We start from the raw sequence: 22,160 nt of genomic DNA on the forward strand, positions 1-22,160 counted from the left end.
TAAATGTTTTGGTATTGTCTGCTGTTTTTGGGGCATTCAGTAGTTATTTTTCTCGTTTATTGATTGTAGATTTGTTTGTTTCATCCTTTTTAAAAAAAAAAATTTGACTATGTCTGAGCAGGCGGACTGCGTGTTCTTCATTGTTTGCTCATCTGTGCGCTCAATAGTTTTCACCTCCTTCTCCAACTGGCAGGGTCAGTCACTCAGATATGGTACAGCAGGGTAGGTCGAACTGAAGAGGAGTTACTGGGACGGGTTGTTTGTGGCACTTACTACACCCACCAGAGCAGGTTGGTAATCAGTGCAGGGCAGGTTCCAGTAGGCCGTGCCCATGCTGCTTGGTGGTGTGATGTCAAGCGCACGGTGCAGGTAGGCAGGATGCAGTGGGGAGATTGTTATGTGTGGAGCTAAGATGGATATGGGAGAGAGGAGAGAGGAACAGGAGCCAAAAAACATACAAACAAACAAAACAGAAGGGTAGGGGAGCTTGCCATTGGAATGGAGAGATGAGAGACTATGAAATGGAGAAAAACAGGAAGGGGAAGAGGAAGAAAAGAAAAGAATGAATAAATAAAAATCAGAAAGGTTAAAGAACCACAAAGTTTCCAGGGATCCCACCGATACAGCTTTGAGGTCTGGGGAAGTCGCTCTCAGGTGTCGCAGTACAGCCTGGCTAGAAGGCTCAGAGGTATACAACGTCTGGTATTCAGGGATCAGAAAGAGAAGGAAGATATAGAGAGACAAGAAACTGAGAAATGAAGAAATACAAAAAGGGAAAAAGAGGGAAAAGAAAACAAAACAAATAAAAAAAAAGAAGAAGAAAAGCCCCCCCAAGAAAACAGAAAAAAAAAAAACCATCAAAAAAAGAAATGCTCTCAGGGATCCCTCTGCACGTCTGTGGAAGCTGAAGGGGAGTTCCTTGCCACGCAGCTCCGCCTGGCCAGAAAGGGCTCCCAACTCCAGAAAAGGAAAAGAAAACAAACAAACAATTCAAAACGAACAAACGAACAAAAGCCCCAAGATCCCACCAGCACGGTAACTCAGACCGGAAAGCAGCTCCACACTCGAATGGAGCTCCGCAACCCCTCAGGAAGAAGCAAAGATGGCGCACAGAGCCAGGCACTTGAGCGAAAGGAGGGGGAGGCAGCGAGAGGCAAGCAAGAAATCAAAAGAAGCAGGGGAAAAAAAAAAAGCAACACCAGCAGCCAACAAATGGCACTCAGAGAGCCGGCTAGTGCGGGCTGGTGTTTCTGGACAAGAGACTGTGTCCACGGGAAGAAGAGGAGGCCGAGTGTGGGTGAAGAAGGGTGGATAGTGGGAAAGCCTATACCACAAATTACCGGCGCTCTGCAGTCCCTCAGGAAGAAGCAAAGGTGGCACACGGAGCCAGGCACTCGAGTGAAAGGAGGGGGAGGTGGCGAGAGGCAAGTGAGAAATCAAAAGAAGCAGAAAAAATAAGCAACACTAGCAGCCAACAAATGGCACCCAGAGAGCCGCCCTCTTGGGTGTGTGGAATCCAAACAGCCGGCACTTCACGGTCAAGAGACCGTGGCCGTGGGAAGCAGAGGAGGCCAATCCAGAGCGAAGAGGGGTGGGGGGTGGGAATGCGCACACCGCAAATTACCGGCTGTTTTGTCTCCCACTGGACGCTCCGTGAGGCTGCTTTCTCGTACCCCCATTTGCTGGTCTCCGATAGGAGTCCAAGATGGTGGATCCGCGCTGTGTTAGCTGGTAGGGGACCTCTGCATGAATCTCTCCTCGCTCTCCGTTCTCTGTCAGTCTTCTCACTCCATTTGGTGCTTGGCTGAGTTCTTTATCTTGTCATTTGATGTTTTAAGGTTTCAGGATTGTTGTATTCTCTGTTTGGCTTAGTTTTTCAGATCTTTGCTGTGGAGGGATGGCATGGTGCTTCTGCCTAGAGAGCCATTTTTCTCTGTACCTGTTAGTTATATTTTGAAAGGATCTATGTATTTTAGCTGAGCCAATTTTAAAAAAAAATTAAGTCCCTAAATTTACTCTTGATACTCACCATTATCTGTTCATAGTTCCATGTAACCATTCCCCTCTCCTAGTCAGAGCTTCACGTTACTCTTGTCTAATAGTGCTCCATGAGTTTTATGAAAGACCATCTCATAAGTGGCCAGACCAGTTTTTATCCCAACTTACAGTTAATTTCTTGCTTAATACCTAACCTGTTTTCTTCCTGATACAGTTCAAACCAATATCGATTGTAGAGATGCAGTCTCTTTGTTTATTTATCCCTCTTTCTTGCTTTTCACAGTTTCTCCCTCACCTTAGTTTACTATGTGAATTTAATGAGCTGTTTACTCCAATTTCTTAGGTGAGTGACAGATCCCCCACCTCCTGCACAATAGGTGTTTTCATTAACACATTTTCTCAGAGGGGATGCCCAGGCACATGCTAACTATTCTTTGATTCCTGTTGTTTTGAAGGCCATCCTCAGTGGGTTCCAGAGATGAATTGTTCTTACAGTTCCATTATGTCCATCAGCACCTGCCAGAGCTAAAAGCACACATACTACTGCAGGATGAAATTGACAGCAATTCCCAGTTAAATGGGTTCAGAAATGCCCTCTCACCTTGAGTGGAGAGGAACTGCTAGTTCTTCTTATTTGATCTCATTCATGTGCAAGCGTTCAGATATAGAGATGACCTCTATTGCCCCAAAGAATACACAATTAGTTTTTCCAGTGTTATCTGTACTGATCGATTCATATTCTCCTTTACTATTACCTCTCTATTCTGCATGATCAGTGATGCCACCAGAGAAGCAGTTGGGCTAAGTTTAAAGGAAACAATGAGCAGGTGGTAAATGATTAAATGGAGGGAACATCTCTGGATAGTTAAAGAGGTGTGGAAGAGCACTGAACAGCAGTGAATCAATGGAAGGCTGATGTTTGACATGCACTCTCATTCTCTCTCCATGATCACTATTTTTTTCTGAACATGGTTAGGATCTTGCTTAATTGTCTCCCTACTTGTAGTTCAGTGTCTTCTAATTCCTGTTCTATTTTACCAGATTGACCTTTCTGAAAATGACTATAATCAAATCATTCTCTTACTAATAATTCTTAATGATCATTATAAATTCAAGCGATATATCTAGCCACAACTATGCCCTCAAGCCTTTCTCACTATCTTCCTATTTCAGAGAAAATAGAAGCCTTGTCTTTTACCTTCTGCCACCAAACCTTCCAAGATATTTGAATCTGTACCCATTTTTTTCGCCGTTTCTTCCTTTCCTCCCACTACAATGGAAGAGCTGCCCTACCTTTTAATATCTCTGTCTGTGCTTTGTACTCCATCCCCTTTCACTTTCATAGAGAAACACTCAACAATATTTTCAAGGCAGTGTTCTTTGTACTAGATAAGACAGCATTGAATAGGACAGATATGACCCAGGAAACAAGTAAACAAACACACGAGCAAGGAGGTTTCACAGAGTGATAGTTGCTATAAAACTAAAACCAAACCAGTTGTCCTGGAGTCGATTCCAACTCATGGTGGCTCCATATGTGTCAGAGCAGAACTGTGCTCCATGGAGTTTTTATGACTTTGACCTTCTGGAAACAGCTCACCAGGACTTTCCTCCAAGGCACTTCTGGGTGAATTTGAACCACCAATCTTTGAATTAGTAGCTATGAACTTAATTGTTTGTGTCACCCAGGGACTCTAGATAATTGCTTTAAAGACAAGAAATTGGCTGATGTGATACAGAGTGATGATTGGAGAATGAGGAAAGATCTCCCTGAGGAAGTCGTTGAGCTGAGATCTGTGAGATGCAAATATGCTAGCAGTGAAAATTTCTTTGAGCAGGACTCTGCAAATAGAGGGATAAGTGTAAACACACCCCAAGGCAGGAATGAGCTTTGCATGTTTAAAGACAGAACTAAGATAAGTGTGGCTGAAGCATACAAAGCAAGAGTGAGGGCGGTAAGTCATGAGGTTGGAGTTGCAGGCAGAAAGGACTAGATAGTTCACATAGGGCTTTTTAGACCATTTTAAGAAGTTTACTTTTATTGTAAATACAACGGAAAGCCATTGAAGGGTTTTGAGCAGATAAATAACATGTTCCAATTTTTGTTGGAAAAAAATCACTCTGGTCCGTGAGAGGAGAATGGATTGTAGGGGTCAAGAAAGAGATCAGGATAACCAGGTAGAAGGCTACTTACTGCACTAGTCCAGATAAGAGATGATGGTGGCTTGGATAGGGCAGTTGTAATACAGATCGAGAAAAGCTGTAAAGCTATATTTTGAAAGGTGAACTTACAAGATTTGCATATGGATAGGATATTGGGAGGGAGAGGGAAGAGAAAGAGAAATCATGGATGCTATAAAGTTGGCTTTGAGAAATATTCAGTAAGGATATTCACTCAGATGAAGAAGATTGGAGAAATAGGTTGAGGAGTCATGGGACAATCAAAAGTTCTGTTTTTGGAAGTATTAAATTTGAAATATCCATTAGATAATTCAGTGGAAATGTCAAGTAGGATAACAACTATATGAGATAAAAATTAGGAGTTATTATGCATTTGGTATTTGAAGCTATGGTGGATTGGATGAAGGTGACTGGAGAATAGAAGAGGGTCCATAATTGATCTTGGAGTATTCTTTAGCAAAGGCATAGGCATGCTGAGACTGACAAGAATAACCAGTGCATTATAGAGAAAACCAAGAGTTGTGGTGTCACAAAATTCAAGAAAAGAGAGTATTGGTACAGGCTCATATGCTGTTATGTGTTAAAGATGAGAAAAGAAGTGATTTTTCATTGGTTATGATGAGGTAAAGTCTTTGGTGTCATTATGAGTAGTTTCAGAGGAATAATGGGGTTAGAATTGGGGTTGGCTAAGGAGTGAACATGAGGTGAAGAGGTAGAGGCAATGATTATAGATACCTCCTGTAATAAGTTTTTCTGTGTAACAGAGCAGACAGATAAGATGGTTACTGCAGGGTGCGTGGAAATAAAAAGTAGATTTCAAAGGTTCTATGTCATTTAATAAGTCTATAAACATAAACGAGAGGAAAGTTTTTTTTATATGATCCAAAGATCCTCTTAAAAAAAAACAACAAACCAGTTGCTGTGGAATCCATTCCAACTCATAGCGACCCTATAAGACAGAGTAGGACTGCCCCATAGGGTTTCCAAGGAGCAGCTGGTGGATTTGAATTGCTGATCTTTTGGTTAGCAGCTGAGCTCTTAACCATTGCACCACCATGGCCCCAAAGATCCTCTAACTTGTGCCTAATTCAGACCCTGTTTTGCCCAGTAAACATTCTAATATCATTACACTGCGCTGAGCCCCTTTTCCTACACATCCTTCACCTCAGTCCACAGTCTCCCAGCCCATATTTCTCCTAAGATATAGGCACAAATACTCACTTTCTTTCTTGAAATCTCTATTTCAGCTTCACACAAGTACTTCAAATTTAGTACATCCAAGACAACTCATCTTTGTCCTCTTTGTATTTTTTCTCCTGTACTCACTATTTCAAAGAATGACACTACAACCTAAAGAGTTGCTCTAGTAAGAAACCAGCATCTTTCTTGTCTCCTCTTTCTTCACTCTACACATGCATTCAATGTCAAAGTCTTGTTAATGCTACTTCCCATATGTTTTTGTTGTTGTCGTATGCCATCAAGTCAATTCCAACTCATAGCAACCCTACTGGGCAAAGTTGAACTGCCTCAAAGGGTTTCCTATGCTGTAATCTTTAGCGGAGCATATAACCAGGTCTTTTCTCCTGTAAAGCCTCTAATGGGTTCAAACCACTGACCTAGGTGGTAGCAGTCGAGTGCCTAACCATTATCCGCCAGGATTTCCTATACTGATCTTGAATTTGTCTATTGCTTCACCCTGAAGGACAGGGAAGAGGAAAAGGGTCTTGACTTACTTTTCTCATGTATTGCCTTTTGTTCTAGGCTATCAGAATCAAATTAGCTCATAAATGTTGATTGGGCTCTTCTCTTTCATGTTCATCCCCATTGGTAGGAGAATAATGGGACAGAAATGGGAATGAAGTGGGTCTCTGTATTTAGAATGCAGTGTATTTGTGGTGAGTGATAGAGTGCAGCTTAATTTTTAAAATCCTTATGTTAACTGGGAGCAAAAGAAAATTTAAAACAAGTGATGACTTACTTGGGTTTTGAACAATAACTACATTATAGTATGAAGAATAGATTGGAGTAAGATTTTAGGACAAATATGGGATGCATGAAAGTTATTTTAGCAAGCTAGGCAAGAGAGTATGAGGGTCTGAATTAGGCACAAGAGGATCTTTGGGTGTATATAAAATGAATTTTCCTTTTATGTTTGTAGACTTATTAAATGACATAGAACCTTTGAAATCTGCTTTTTATTTCCAAAATACATTTTCTGATTATATCTCTTTTTCACATCCTTCCTAAAAGAGAGGCAGATCTTATCTTTTGGGTGACTTCTGAGTGAATAGATTTTAGTTTTCTCAAGAAAATCAGCACATGTAATGAGAAACCCATAACTGCCATGCAGACTTTTGACATAGCATCAAAGATACCTCAAATGAGTTATTAGAAAACATAAATATATTTTCATCTGAAGTGAAATTGTACTCTAGAATTTTCCAAGTAGTGCGCTCATCCCAGCAGCTGTAAATAAAGAAATCTTCTCAGCATCAATAAGAACTCCTTAGTTTCATAATGTTCACAATTTAATGCCGAGTCATTTTTACATTAACTGAGAACAGCAGTGCCAGTTGTTTAAAGATTTAAAAACTTTGAGAAAAGAGGCACGATAAGGTAGAAATTACTCCTACATATAGTGTTGCAAGACCCAGGGGCTCCAAGCATTGAAGGGCACTGTAGGGGTCTGAATGGAGGAATATGAATAAAAGGGGGAGATCCAGCTGTGTGAATGCGGCCTCTCTGGGTTTAGTGAGGGTTATATGCAGAAAATGCTTACTTCTCATCATTTGATATTAAATCTGAACACTACTGTAGAGTTGGATTACTTAGCGTGAGCTCATGGTTATAGGATGTATTTCAAACTGAGCACACCATGGAACCTGAGAAAGTAATCCAGTCCATTCACAGTGGGACCCTATTAAAATTACCGGAGCTCAACCTTGGTGGTTGGCCTACACTGGGTTTTAGTATTCAGGAGTAAAGGACAATTGTTATTTGTCCACTCCCTGGAATATATAAAGCCAAGGAGGCTGTGGGCTTAGGCGGGAGATGAGTAGAAAAAGAGGCTCAGGGCAGTATGATCTTGAGAGGCTGGTATTAGAAAAAAAGCGCTGGACCTTGGGGGATGACCTGGGTGCAGAGATAAAAATGGAAAATACCAGAAGTGAGCTTAAATAAAGAGCTCTGGCTGAATAAATAAGAAGAAGAAAGTATAATACTTTACATTTATATATGTTATGTTTTTCAATAAATTTTAGTTTGGATCTTGTATATTTGAACTGTATAAATTATTCATTTTAAACTGGAAACATATACCACTTATCCCTGGGCAGAAATGCTCAGTAAATTCTTATTGATTTAATTAAGCAGGTATAAACAAAAATATAATTAATGAGTTTGCATTTTTTTTCTTTCCATTTGAATACATTAGCCAGAACTGTTGCTGTCTGTGTTGAGCAGGTCCTGTCAGGAAAACTGAAAAATGCACTGAGCTTTAAAACAGAGGGGACAGAATGCAGGGAGATAGTCACATAGTCTTTGGAAGCCTGAAACAGAAAAAGGAAGCACTGAGGTAGCATAGAGATAATAACTGCAGAAAGCAGCTACCACTCTTAGGAGTGAGGATATAAAAGGGACTATGTGAAGTTACCAAAATCTAAGTATTCAGATCTCTGAGGAAAGGGCATCTCTGGCTGTAGCAGCTGATACTTCTGATGGTGAGATGAGGCTGATTCTGGGAAGGCCACTGGAAGCTGAAGGCTGGAATCAAGTGGACAGGAACAAGAAAAACCAAGAATAAAGTTCCTTCTCTCTACTTCCTCCTTCCAATCTCTGTCCCCCAAACCCATTAAACCTGTTGCTATTGAGTCCATTCTGACTCATAGCTACCCTGTAGGGCAGAGTAGAACTGCCCCATAGGGTTTCCAAAGCTGTACATCTTTACAGAAGCAGACTGCCATATCTTTCTCCCACGGAGCAGCTGGTGGGTTCATACTGCCGACCTTTTGGTTAGCAGCTGAGCGCTTAACCCTATGCCACCAGGGCTCCTTAATCTCTGTCCAGTGTCTCCTATTGTCAGAAACCAATAGGAAACTAGCTAACTTCCATGCATGGGAAATGTTGTTTGCAGGGTTAGGGAGCAGAGTAGAGAAAGGATAGGTTTGGAGCTGGGAAAGAATATTAAAATGCACCCACCTACTATTTAAGGGGAGAAAGACTGACTTGAAAACCAGACCAGGAAAAAATTACATGTAAAGTGGCTGCTGCCTTGAAACTCTTCATTTATTTTTGATTATTGCATCATTATCAAACATTTAGTGAGTTTAATTGCCTTCCTACTAGGACCCTCAGCAGAGGTGGATTAAGGCATATCAGGGTCCTAAACACTTGATAAACTGTGGTGCCCCCTCCTCTGCTTACTCATGCATTTGAAAGGGATATGTGAGTTTTATATATATATAAAGTTACATATATATGTATATATATATAAAACAAGTAAAGTTATATATATATATAAAACACGTAAAGTTATATATATATAACTTATAAAGTTATAAAGGAGTCCTTGTGGCACAGTGGTTAACAGCTTAGCTGCTAACCAAAAGGTCGACAGTTAGAATCCATCAGCTGCTTTGTCCTCTAGGGTCGCTATGAGTCGGAATCAACTTGAGGGCAACGGGTATATATACATATACATATATATGTATGTGTGTGTCTTAGCTATCCATGCTATAACTTCTTTTAAATGTGACTATAATGTTAGTGATTGAATGCAAAATTTAGGACATAATTTTGTATGTAAATGCTATACAGTTAAAAAGTAACTTGATTGAATTCATTGCAATGGTCAACTTATTCGAGTTCCCTCGATTTTGTGCGTCATCTGGGACTGGAGTTCCCATTGGTTGTTTACCAGAACATGAGCAAGAGCATACTCTGTGTATTATGGCAAAGAGCATTACTGGCCCTCCTGGCTGGAGTTGCTGGATCAGCAGATGTGGATGTCCAAGATAGTTCTCTCAAAATGGATCAGAGACCTGCTATCTATTAATATAATCTGTCTTTGCCCAGTAACCACTTATGTTGGATCCAGTTGCATATTGAGTGAATGTAACAAGAGTTAGATTCAACAGTCCACACCCACTTCTTGTTTATTAGAAATAAATAGTATACTCCCAAGAGACCTTTCAAGATAAAGAGTTTCAATTACATGGAAGGGAACCGTAGGAGACAGATGTCAATGAAGGTGTTGAAGTGGTAGGGGCCTCATGGCTTAAACAACCTTGCTCATGGGTTCCCTCATGACCCTGCATAAACTTTAATTCTGTTTGGCACATTCTCACACACTGGAGCTGGTATCAATTTCATTTAGTGCCCTGCCAGTTCCCTTCCACTGCATTGTTTGCTTTTCCTTGTGTCCTGTCTCCTTGGTATCTATGGGTCTTTGCTTTGGACAACCGTACCCCTGTTTTGTTGATGCACCAAGCATGTACTTACCTTGCTTATTGGGTAATCTGTCCCTGACCCTCGGCATTAATCCTTTAGTAATGCTAACTTGATCCTTTAGTACAATAGTAGCTCTTTCAGTAGACACAATGGTCTTTTTCTTCTTGAATGCTACCATCTTTCCATCTCCACAACACTGAATTTTTGGCCACTCTTGGCAAAAGGGTCACTTCTGATTCCAATGCCTTTAGAAAAATTCCCTCCTCTCTCCTGAGTATCAGTAGACGGATAACCCTCCTCCCTAATCATTGCCCTGCCAATTCTTCCCTCTCCTCTTCATCCCCCAGCATCAGCTGGCCAACAGTGTCTGCTGCCTCCTCTCTGAGTCCAGTTTTTGCCTATTCCAAACCACCTAGATGTGTACTAGATTTGGCTGTTTTCTGCCTGTTAGGTTTCTCTGATTCCAAGAAGTGCTGAGCTGAAGAGATGGTTTAATAATGTTGAGATTACTTCAGTCTCCAGCATCTCTCAATCTTTTTGCATTCTTTTCTCTGGGACTCCCAAATACAAACTGCCTTGCATAAGTAACTAAGACATCTCTTCCAAGGGAACGTCTGCCTTGTGAAATTTAAGCACATATTCTATTTATTGCCCAGCTTTACGCTAGCAGAGATGGGCAGGTAGGACAGATAAAATCCACAGATGATCTCCAATCTTCATTTTACTTAATACATCATTTCATTCCATACAGAGTAACTCTGGGACTTGCATCAAAGTTGTTAATCCTTAGCAAAATGGTTCATTGGTCTTAATTCATTCATTGATTGCTTGGCTTAAAATATCACACATTTGTTTTGGTATTTTGGACTTTAGGATTTTTTTTGTGTGTGTTAAGCTTTCTGTGAAGTAAGATTTTCTCAAGCATATCTGATCCCCAGAATAAAACCAATGAGTTTTAATGTTGCCTGAGCATCAGAATCACACATGCAGCTCTTTCCAAATACAGATGCTGAATCTGTACCCCAGAACTACTAAACAGAATCTCTGTGTGTTGGGTCCAAGCACATGTGTAAAAGCTCTGTACATTGTTTTTATGTGTATGCAGATTTGAGAATTGCAGGTTTCCTTCCCCTAGGAAATTGTAAGTATTATTTAACCAGTATTGACTGCTTTGTATAGCTGGCTTTAAAGAACCGGGTCAATAAAGGCTAGCCTGAGGGCCTTAACACCATTCAGCCAGTTTTACATATCAAAGACTATTTTCTTATTGATTTGTTTGTTTTCTTTTGTGGTGCTGCTATTTGCTTTGACTCCCTCACATGGCTGAGGGTTGTTAAGCCATGTTATAATACATATTCCACTCTGTTTTCTTGATTGTGGGAAAGCTTCCCTCAGGTGTGTGAGATGGATATTAAAATCTGTTTAGAAGGTAGCTCTGGACTCCCTGATATAAACTGTAATCTACGTTGCATTACTCAAAGGGTGGTTAATCACTACATGTATAAAACTGCAAAAGCTCAGAGCTTACGGATAGAGCTCACAAATCCTGGAAGGGAAAGCCATTGTTGTTCTGGGAGACTGCATTGGATGGAATCATGGTGAGCGTCTGCTGAGATTGGCCCCTACCCACCCTTCCCACTCCCAAAAAAACAACAGATGTCAATCACCTTTTTCAAGGAGTTGAAGAACTTGGTCTACCATGAAAGCAGTTGCTTTATAGAGAAATACTGCTGCTACCTGAGAAAATGAGGCAAATTACCAGAGTTCTAAAGACAACAAACAGATTTATGTGAATGAATGAATTCTGGGAGGAGAGTGTAGCTTCAGGGTCTGTTGCCAAGGCTATGATCAGCCGTCACCCTCTACAAATTACTAGGCTAGCTTTGGTGTGAAATCATACATTCTATTCAGGAGTATAAAGATGGTTTAATAAAAGGAAATTTATACATATAATACATTGCAACAATAGGTGATATCTGATGTGTAAGATTTTAATGGCTGCTGGAGCCCTAGTGGCACAGTGGTTAAGAGCTTAGCTGCTAACCAAAAGGTCAACAGTTTGAATCCACCAGCCGCTACTTGGAAACTCTAAGGGGCAGTTCTCTGTCCTGTGGGGTTGCTGTGAATCAGAATCGACTCAACTCCTACAGTTTTGGTTTGGTTTTTGAAAGATATTTGGTAAAAATAATTTCCTAACTAAAAAAATATAAAAATAAGAATATAAGGAATCTTATAATATAATAACCAAAACAAAACTAAACCCATTAGCATAATATAATAAAGAACACATAAAATTATATTAACCAAGTAGAGTTTGGTGAAGCCTGTACTTTCCTTCATTGTTTGTGGTAGTGTAAATTGGTTCAACAACTTTGGGAAGCAATTGAATATATACGGCGCAGTGGTTAAGAACTTGACTGTTAACCAAAAGGTCAACAGTTTGAATCCGCCTGCTGTTCCCTGGAAACCCTACAGGGCAGTTCTACTCTGTCCTATAGGGTCTATAGGGTCACTGTGAGTTGGAATCAACTAGACAGGACCAGGTTTTTGGTATCGATAGATAGATATTTATATGTATCTATATACATCTAGGATGAATGACGTTGCATTCATCATCAAAAAAAAAATTTTTAAGATCTACCCTGAAGTACAACACTGTCAGTGATAGAATGATATCCATACGCCTGCAAGGAAGACCAGTTAATACGACTATTGTTCAAATTTATGCACCAACCACTAAGGCCAAAGATGAAGAAATTGAAGATTTTACCAACTTCTGCAGTCTGAAATTGATGGAACATGCAATCAGGATGCATTGATAATTACTGGTGATTGTAATGAAAAAGTTGGAAACAAAGAAGAAGGATCAGTAGTTGGAAAATATGGCCTTGGTGATAGGAATGATGCCAGAGATCACATGATAGAATTTTGCAAGACCAATGACTTATTCATTGCAAATACCTTTTTTCACCAACATAAACAGTGACTATGCACGTGGACCTCACCAGGTGGAATATACAGGAATCAAATCGACTACATCTGTGGAAAGAGATGATGGAAAAATTCAATATCATCAGTTAGAACAAGGCCAGGGGCCAACTGTGGAACAGACCATCAATTGCTCATATGCAAGGTCAAGTTGAAACTGCAGAAAATTAGAACAAGTCCTCAAGAGCCAAAGTACAACCTTGAGTATATCCCACCTGAATTTAGAGACTATCTCAAGAACAGATTTGATGTACTGAACACTAATGACCAAAGACCAGACAAGCTGTGGAATGACATCAAAGGCATCATACATGAAGAAAGCAAGAGATCATTAAAAAGACAGGAAAGAAAGAAAAGACCAAAATGGATGTCAGAAGAGACTCTGAAACTTGCTCTTGAATGTCGAGGAGCTAAAGCAAAAGGAAGAAATGATGAAGTAAAAGAGTTGAACAGAAGATTTCAAATGGTGTCTCGAGAAGACAAAGTATTATAATGAAATATGCAAAGACCTGGAGATAGAAAACCAAAAGAGAAGAACACCCTTGTCATTTCTCAAGCTGAAAGAACTGAAGAAACAATTCAGTCCTTAAGTTGCAATGTTGAAGGATTCTATGGGAGTAAATATTAAACGACGCAGAAAGCATCAAAAGAAGATGGAAGAAATACACAGAGTCACTATACGAAGAGGAATTATTCGACATTCAGTCATGTCAGGAGGTAGCATACGATCAAGAACCAATGGTACTGAAGGAAGAAGTCCAGGCTGTACAGAAGGCATTGGCGAAAAACAAGGTTCCAGGAATTGTAGTATCAATTGAGATGTTTCAACAAACAATGCAGCACTGGAAGTGCTCACTCATCTATGCCAAGAAATTTGGAAGACAGCTACCTGGCCAACTAACTGGAAGAGATCCATATTTATTTCTATTCCCAAGAAAGATGATACAATCAAATGTGGAAATTAATATCATTGCTATTACACACAAGTAAAATTTTGCTGAAGATCATTCAAAAGTGGCTGCAGCAGTATATCAACAGGGAACTGCCAGAAGTTTAAGTCAGATTCAGAAGACGATGTGGAACAAGGATTGCTGATGTCAGATGGATTCTGGCTGTAAAACAGAGAATACCAGAAAGATGTTTACCCGTGTTCTATTGACTACACAAAGGCATTCGCCTGTGTGAATCATAACAAATTATGGATAACATTGTGAAGAATGGGAATTCCAGAATAACTGTGCTCATGAGGAACCTGTACATAGATCAAGAGGCAGCTGTTCAAATAGAACAAGGGAATACTGTGTGGTTTAAAGTCAAGAGAGGTGTGCGTCAGGGTTGTATCCTTTCGCCACACATATTCAATCTGTATGCTGAACAAATAAACCGAGAAGCTGTGCTCTATGAAGAACCAGGTGTCAAGATTGGAGGAAGACTCATTAACAAACTGAGTTATGCTGATGACACAACCTTGCTAGCTGAAAGTAAAGAGCATTTGAAGCACTTACTGATGAATATCAAAGACCACAGCCTTGAATATGGATTACACCTCAACATAAAGAAAATAAAAATTCTCAACTGGACCAAAAAGCAACATCATGATAAATGGAGAAAAGATTGAAGTTGTCAAGGATTTAATTTTACTTGGATCCACAATAAACACTCAGGAAGCAGCTGTCAAGAAATCAAAAGATGCAGTGCATTGGGCAAATCTACTGCAAAAGACCTCTTTAAAGCGTTGTAAAGCAAAGATGCCACCTTGAAGACTAGGTGCAACTTACCCACGCCATGGTGTTTTCAATCACCTCATGTGCATCTGAGAGCCGGACAATGAATAAGGAAGACCAAAGGGGAATTGACGGTGTTGTGGTGTTGGTGAAGCATATTGAATATACCATGGCCTGCCAAAAGAATGACCAAATCTGTCTTGGAAAAAGTATGACCAGAATGCTCCTTAGAAGCAAGGATGGCGAGGCTGCATCTCACATACTTTGGACATGTTATCAGGAGGGGTCGGTCCCTGGAAAAGGACATCATGCTTGGTAGAGTAGAGGGTCAGCGAAAAAGAGGAAGGCCCTCAACGAGATGGATTGATGTACTGGCTGCAACAGTGGGCTTAAGCTTAGCAACGATTGTGAGGATGGTGCAGGGCCGGGCAGTTTCATTCCGTCGTACACAGGGTCACTATGAGTCGGAACCGACTCATCGGCACCTAACAACTACAACAATATACATCTGTGTATACATTTGTTATCAGACATCAACTTTTTTTTTTTACTTTGACCCATTAATCCAGCTTTTATGACTCTTTCCTAAGGAAAAATATTCAAAATAGTTAGGGGTAAAAACTCCAAGCACAGAGACGTGAGTTTGAAAATTCCTTACAATAATAATGAAAAATTGGAAGTGTCCTAGATCAGTGAAATTCCAAATATTTGTACCTGCCTTTGTAAAACAAATTTCAGCATGCATCTCCTTTACATTAGCTACTTATATATGTATATATCATACAAAATATACTTTTGTGTTAATGTATCATAATGAATATATATATAAGAAATAGAAAAAGGCTGAATTAAAATATTTTAATTTACTTTATTTATTAATGGTATAAACATTTTTCCTTAACAAAATGTTACTATGAATACTACTTACTTTTTGTAAGAGCATGTGATTGACTATACCTTATAATATTTGAAAATATTGATTTAACATTTTCTTTTTCAACAATCCCATAGTCTGCTCTTAAGATTACTATTATTTTTCTTGTTTTATTTTGCTTTAGGTGAAAGTTTACAGAGCAAATTAGTTGTCATTCAAAAATTTATACACAAATTATTTGTGGCATTGGTTGCAACTCCTGCAATGTGTCAGCACTCTCCCCGTTTCCACCTCGGGCTCCCCATAATTGTTCGTCCAGCTTTCCAGTCCTTTCCTGCCTTCTTGTTTGCTTTTGGGCAGGTGCTGCCCATTTGGTCTTCTATACGTGAGTGAACTAAGAAGCACCTTCCTCACATGTTTTATTGTTTGTTTTATAGGCTTGTTTAATCCTTGTCTGAAAGGTGGACTTCAGTTCTGAATTAGTAAGGTGTCCAGGGGCCATAATCTTAGGGATTCCTCCCGTCTTTGTCGGACCAGTAAGTCTGTTTGTGTGTGTGTGTGTGTGAATTTGAATTTTGTTCTACTTTTTTCTCCTGCTCTGTCTGGCACCCTGTATCGTGGTCCCTGTCAGAGCCATAGGTGGTAGTAGCCGGGCACCATCTAGTTCTGGGCTCATGCTGGTGGAGGCTGTGGTTCATGTGGTCTGTTAGTCCTTTGGGCTAATATTTTCCTTGTGTCTTTGGTTGTCTTCATTCTCCTTTGCTCCAAAAGTGTTGGGACCAATAGATGTATCTTGGATAGCCACTCACAAGGTTTTAAGACCCCAGATGCTACTCACCAAAGTAGGATGTAGAACATTTTCTTTATCAATTGTCTTTTGTCAATTGACCTAGATGGTCCCTGAGACCATGGTCTCCAGCCCTCTGCCCCAGTAACTCAGTTCCTGAAGGTGTTTGGATGTGTCTAGGAAGCTTCTATGACTTTGCCTCGGTCAAGCTGTGCTGCTTTCCCCTACATTGTGTGCTGTCTTTCCTTTCACCAAAGTTAATGTTTGTCTGCTATCTAGTTAGTGATTTCCCCTCCTCACCCTCCACCCCCTTGTAACTGTCAAAGATTTTTTTTTTCTGTGTAAACCTTTTCTTGGGTTTTTATAAAAGTGGTCTCATACGATATTTGTCCTTTTGTGATTGATTTATTTCACTCAGCATAATGTTCTCTAGGTTCATCCATGTTGTGAGATGCTTCACAGATTCATCACTGTTCTTTATCATTGTGTAGTGTTCCGTTGTGTGTATGTACTACGATGTGTTTATCCATTCATCTGTTGATGGGCATCTAGGTTGTTTCCATCTTTTTGCTATTGTGAACAGTGCTGCAATGAACATGGGTGTGCATATGTCTATTCGTGTGATGGCTTTTATTTCTATAGGATATGTTCCTAGGAGTGGGATTGCTGGATCTTACGGTATTTCTATTTCTAGCTTTTTAAGGAGACACCATATTGTTTTCCATAGTGGTTGTACCATATTACGTTCCCATCAGCAGTGCATAAGAGTTCCAATCTCCCTGCAACCTCTCCAACATTTGTCATTTTCTGTTTTTGTTTAATTAGTTCCAGTAATGTTGGTGTGAGATGGTATCTCATTGTAGTTTTGATTTGCATTTCTCTAATGGCTAGTGATCAAGAGCATTTCCTCATGTGTCTGCTTAGCCATTTGAATGTCTTCTTTGGTGAAGTGTCTATTCATATCCTTTGCCCATTTTTTAATTGGATTATTTGTCTTTTTTGTTGTTGAGGTGTTGAAGTATTCTGTAGATTTTAGAGATTAGACCTTTGTTGGATATGTCGTAGACAAATTTTCTTTTCCCAGTGTGTAGATTCTCTTCTTACTCTTTTGGTGAAGTCATTTGATGAGCACAATTGTTCAATTTTTAGGAGCTCCCAGTTGTCTGGTTTCTCTTCTGGTGTTTGTGCATTGTTAATTACTGTTTGTATTCTATTTATGTTATATATTAGGGAAGAATACTATTTTTGATACTCTTTTAAAAGTTAAGTTTATTGAGATTAAATTTGCATACAGTAAAATTTACCCTTTTTCTATTTAATAACTTATTCAGGTGAAATTCATATAACATAAAGTTAACCATTCTAAAGTAAACAACTCAGTGGCATTTAGTACATTCACAATGTTGTGCAGCCACCAACCTTTATCTACTTCCAAAACATTTCCATCAGTCCAAAGTAAAAACCCTTACCCATTAAGCAATTCCTCCCCATTCCCACCTCCTCCCAACCCATAGCACCTACTAATCTGCTTCTGTCTGTAAGGATGTCTCACTTCTGGACAGTTCATATAAATGGAATCATACAATACATGACCTTTTGTGCCTGACTTCTTTCACTTAGCATAATGATTTGGATTTCATCCATGTTGTACCATGTATCAATACTTCAATCTTTTTTATGGCTGAATAATTGTCCATTGTATATGTATGTACCACAATCTGTTTATTCATTCATCTATTGGGCTGACACACTTACGTTGCTTTAAGTATTATAATCATTTAATAATGGAAACATGTCCAAATGTCCATTTTCAAATATTTGTGCAAATTTCTTATTATCTTGAAGTTATATATTTAGTGTTTACTTTTAGGAAAATAGTGGTTAGCTAGCAGATTACAGTCTCTCATTTCTCATTATAGAAATCCACCCCACCAAAAATTGAATGTGTATCATTTTGTAAAAGGAAGATGCACAATTACATCTTTATATTTGACAATTTGCATAAATTATCACAAAATGACCAGGAAAGCTTTTTATAGTATAAAAGATTTTAAAGATCCTTTTCCATTCATTTTGTCACAAGATATTGTATAGACTCTATTATAATTTCAAAGCCTTAAAAAAATTAAACACATCAATGACATCCTGTAGTACTTTATGAATTTCTGATTTCAATTTGCACACTACAAAAGATTAACAGAGAATGATGCAATAAATTAATTTTAAATGTGTTATTATGCCTGTAATTTTATCTTCAACAATCAAATTTTTTAAAATCTAAATCAATTGTACCAACAGTCATTACACTTATACAAATTTTTTTTATTGTTGTAGTTTAGATGAAGTTTACATTTCAAGTTAGTCTCCCATACAAAAATTTCTACATACATTGTTATGTGACCCTAATTGCTCTCCCCGTACTGTGACAGCACTCTCTTCCTTTCCACCCCTGATTCCCCATGTCCATTCAACCAGCTCCTAACCCTCTCTGCTTTCCCATCCCACCTCCGGACAGAAGCTGCCCGTTTAGTCTCTGTATCTACCTGAGCTAAGAGGCATACTCTTCACGAGTATCACTTTATGTCTCACCCAGTCCAGTCCAATCCTTGTCTGAAGAGTTGGCCTTGGAAATTGTTTTACTTGGGGCTGATAGAGAATCCAGGGACACTTATACAATTTTTATAATGTGTTTTTTACTTTGCTAATGTGTCTTCTCCAGTGAATTTTTCATTTACTCGCTCAGAAAAAGACATTCTTAAACAAAATCTAGCAAACGCTTTGAGACATTATTTTTCGCTTTCAGCCAACTCTATAGCAAACTTCCCATGCTGTGTAAATGTTCTAATACTTGTTTGTTCAGATCTTTAGCAATGTTTTTTATGAATCTTCCAATACTAGTTAACCACAGAAGAATTTTAATCTGTGAATTTTAATTTTTTTTCTGCTTATTTCAGCCATTTTAAAAAACTATGACATGATAGAAAAAAAAAATGTGCTTCCCTAAGAAAACAAAAACAAAAAACCCATTGCTTAGAGTCCATCCCAACTTGTAGCTAGCCTATGACGTATAATTTTTGTGTTCTGTTAATTAGGAAACCCTAAAGAAGATTCTAAACTTTATTTAAAAATTTAGTATAATTTTGTAAATACTGGATTAAATTTCACATGACTATAAACACTGGTGGAAAAATATAGAAGGCTTTTCTGTTTGTCTTCGTATTATAGATGGTTATTTTTTAAATATCTAATTGTGATGGTTTCATTCTATCAGCTAATATTTAAGGCAAAATGTGCATACAATGCACACAGAGGTTTATTGCTGGTAATAAAACCCATTGCCTTCCAGTCAGTTGCGACTTACATTGACCCTATATGATAAGCTAGAACTGTCTTATTGGGTTTCCAAGGCTGTAATCTCTACAGACAGGAGCACTGGTGGTGCAGTGGTTAAGTGCACCAGCTGCTCTGTGGAAGAAAGATGTGGCAGTCTGTTTCTGTAAAGATTTACAGCCTGGGAAACCCTGTGGGGCAGTTCTGCTCTGTCCTGTAGGGTTGCTATGATCACAACTGACTTGATGGTAACGGGTAATCTTTACGGAAGCAGATTACCACATCTCTCTCCCAAGAAGAGGCTGGTGGTTCGAACCACCAACATTTTGGTTAACAGCTGTCTTAGTCATCTAGTGCTGCTTTAACAGAAATACCACAAGTGGATGGCTTTAACAAAGAGAAGTTTATTTCCTCACAGTAAAGTAGGCTAAAAGTCTAAACTCAGGGCATCAGCTCCAGGAGAGGGCTGTCTGTCTCTGTTGGCCTTCTCATCAATGTTCCCCCCAGACTAGGAGCTTCTCTGCGCAGAGACCCCGGGTTCAAAGGACGTGCTCTGTTTCTGGCACTGCTTTCTTGGTGGTACGAGGTCCCCAACTCTCTGCTTGTTTCCTTTTCCTTTTATCTCTTGAGAGATAAAAGGTGGTGCAGGCCACACCCCAGGGAAACTCCCTTTACACTGGATCAGGGATGTGACCTGCGTAAGGGTAGTGTTACAATCCCACCCCAATCCTCTTTAATTTGCAATTACTATCACAAAATGGAGGAAGACAACCACATAATACTGGGAACCATGGCCTAGACAAATTGATACACATATTTTTGGGGGGACATAATTTAATCCAGGACAGCAGCCAAGTGCTTAACCACTGCACCACTGGGGCTCCTTACTGCTTGGTAATAGTTGATATAAATCAGTGTTTCAAATAGCCTTCTTGAACGTTCTGATTTTTTCCTTTTTAATTTAGCTTTTTATTAGATCTGATTAGATCATCTCTGGTTCTTTACCCATGGAATATGACTGGTGAAGACCTCACGTTAGGTGAACTATAAGCTTTGCCATTAGCAATTGACCACAGATTTAGAAATTAAACAAATGTATATCAATTCACTGGAATCTTAGTGAGCCAATAAAATAATATGTATGTATGGTACTACATATATAAATGTATAACATAAAGTGCTATGTGGAAAAAGTAATCTATAAAATTTTATATCCACCGTAACAACTATTTCAAAAAGACTAGAATAGAAAAAGAATAGAATCCTTGGAAACTAGGATGGCGAGACTTTGTCTCATGTACTTTGGACGTGTCCTCAGGAGGGACCAGTCCCTGGAGAAGGACATTATGCTCTGTAAGGTAGAAGGTCAGTGAAACAGGGGAAGACCCTCAATGCGATGGATTAACACAGTAGCTGCAACAATGGGCTCATACATAGCAATGATTGTGAGGGTGGCACAGGACTGGGCAGTGTTTCCTTCTGTTGTACATAGAGTTGCTGAGTTGGAACCAACTCGACAGAACCTAACAACAACAGCATAGATTATAGAAAACTAAAAAAGAACTCTACAAGACTGTTAGATTTAAGGATAGCTTGCTCTGTTCCTTACTTGCTGAAATTTTACTATCATTTTTACTGTGTAATTTAGATTTTGAAGAAAACACATTTGTATCATATATGCCTTTTTTTCTATTACATTTAAAGCAGAAATTATTGAATCTGTGCAAAAGCTACTTTGCCTTCCATATAGAAGTGCTCCCATACTTACACTCTGACCAATATTAGATTTCATAATTCTTTTCAATTTTTACTAATTTGTTGGGGAAGGACATTATATTGTAATGTTTTCCTCTGCATTTCTGTGAATACCAGTGAAGTATTTCTAAATTGTTCATTTGATTTCATTTTTTCCTTAATTACTGAATTATGAGAGGTCTTCTCTGACTACCCTATACAAAATGGCTGCTTCTTAGTCCATGTCAGTGTCCTGCTCATTTACTTATTTATTTGCTTTCTATAATACTCTTCTGACCAATGTGTTTATTTTTATGTATGTTTTATTAGGGTTAGGACTTTATCATAGTCCATAGCATCAACTTTGGATAACACCTGGAATATAGTACATGCTTAATATACAATTGTTGAATGAGTAAATTAGTTAATGAATGAATAAATAAATGTCCTTCACCTATTTTTCTGTTGTTGTGTTTATATTTGTCTTATTGATTTCTAAGAACTCTTTCCATATTAGAGGGACAAAGTCTTTATCTGGGTATATGATGTAATTTTTTTTCCAATTTGTCATTTGGCTTTTTATTTCGTTAATTGCTTGAGCCATATAGAAGTTTAATCGACTCAAATGCTTTAGTGTTTATGACTTCTTTATTTGGTGTTTCTCCAAGAGATACTTTCCTTTCCCTCCCTCTCTCCCTTTGCCATTTCCAACTTCCTTCCTCCCTTCTTCCTTCCTTTTTTCTCCTCTTCTCTATTTTTCCTTCCCTCCCTTCCTTGCCTTTTTAGGGTATGTATGCACATTTGAGAACATGGAACTTAGTGTAGCATACATGAGGTACAAGGGCCTAGATTTCCCCTCTCAAAAGGGAGAGTTCACTGTAAATCACCACTTACCACCTGTCCTTTTCTCCACTGATTTGAAATGCTGCTTTTATGATACACTATTTACATAGACTTGGATCTGTTTCTGGGCTTTTTTCTCCTCTCTTCCATCAAGCTATCTAATTGTAATATCAGTTTCACTCTTGTTTAGTGAAGCATTGCTGTATTTTTAAATATTTGGCCAATAAATCTACCCTTCCAATTCATCTTTTAA

The sequence above is a fragment of the Trichechus manatus genome, unplaced genomic scaffold (genome assembly GCF_000243295.1).
Source record: "Trichechus manatus latirostris isolate Lorelei unplaced genomic scaffold, TriManLat1.0 scaffold00094, whole genome shotgun sequence".
Classification (NCBI taxonomy): Eukaryota; Metazoa; Chordata; class Mammalia; order Sirenia; family Trichechidae; genus Trichechus; species Trichechus manatus.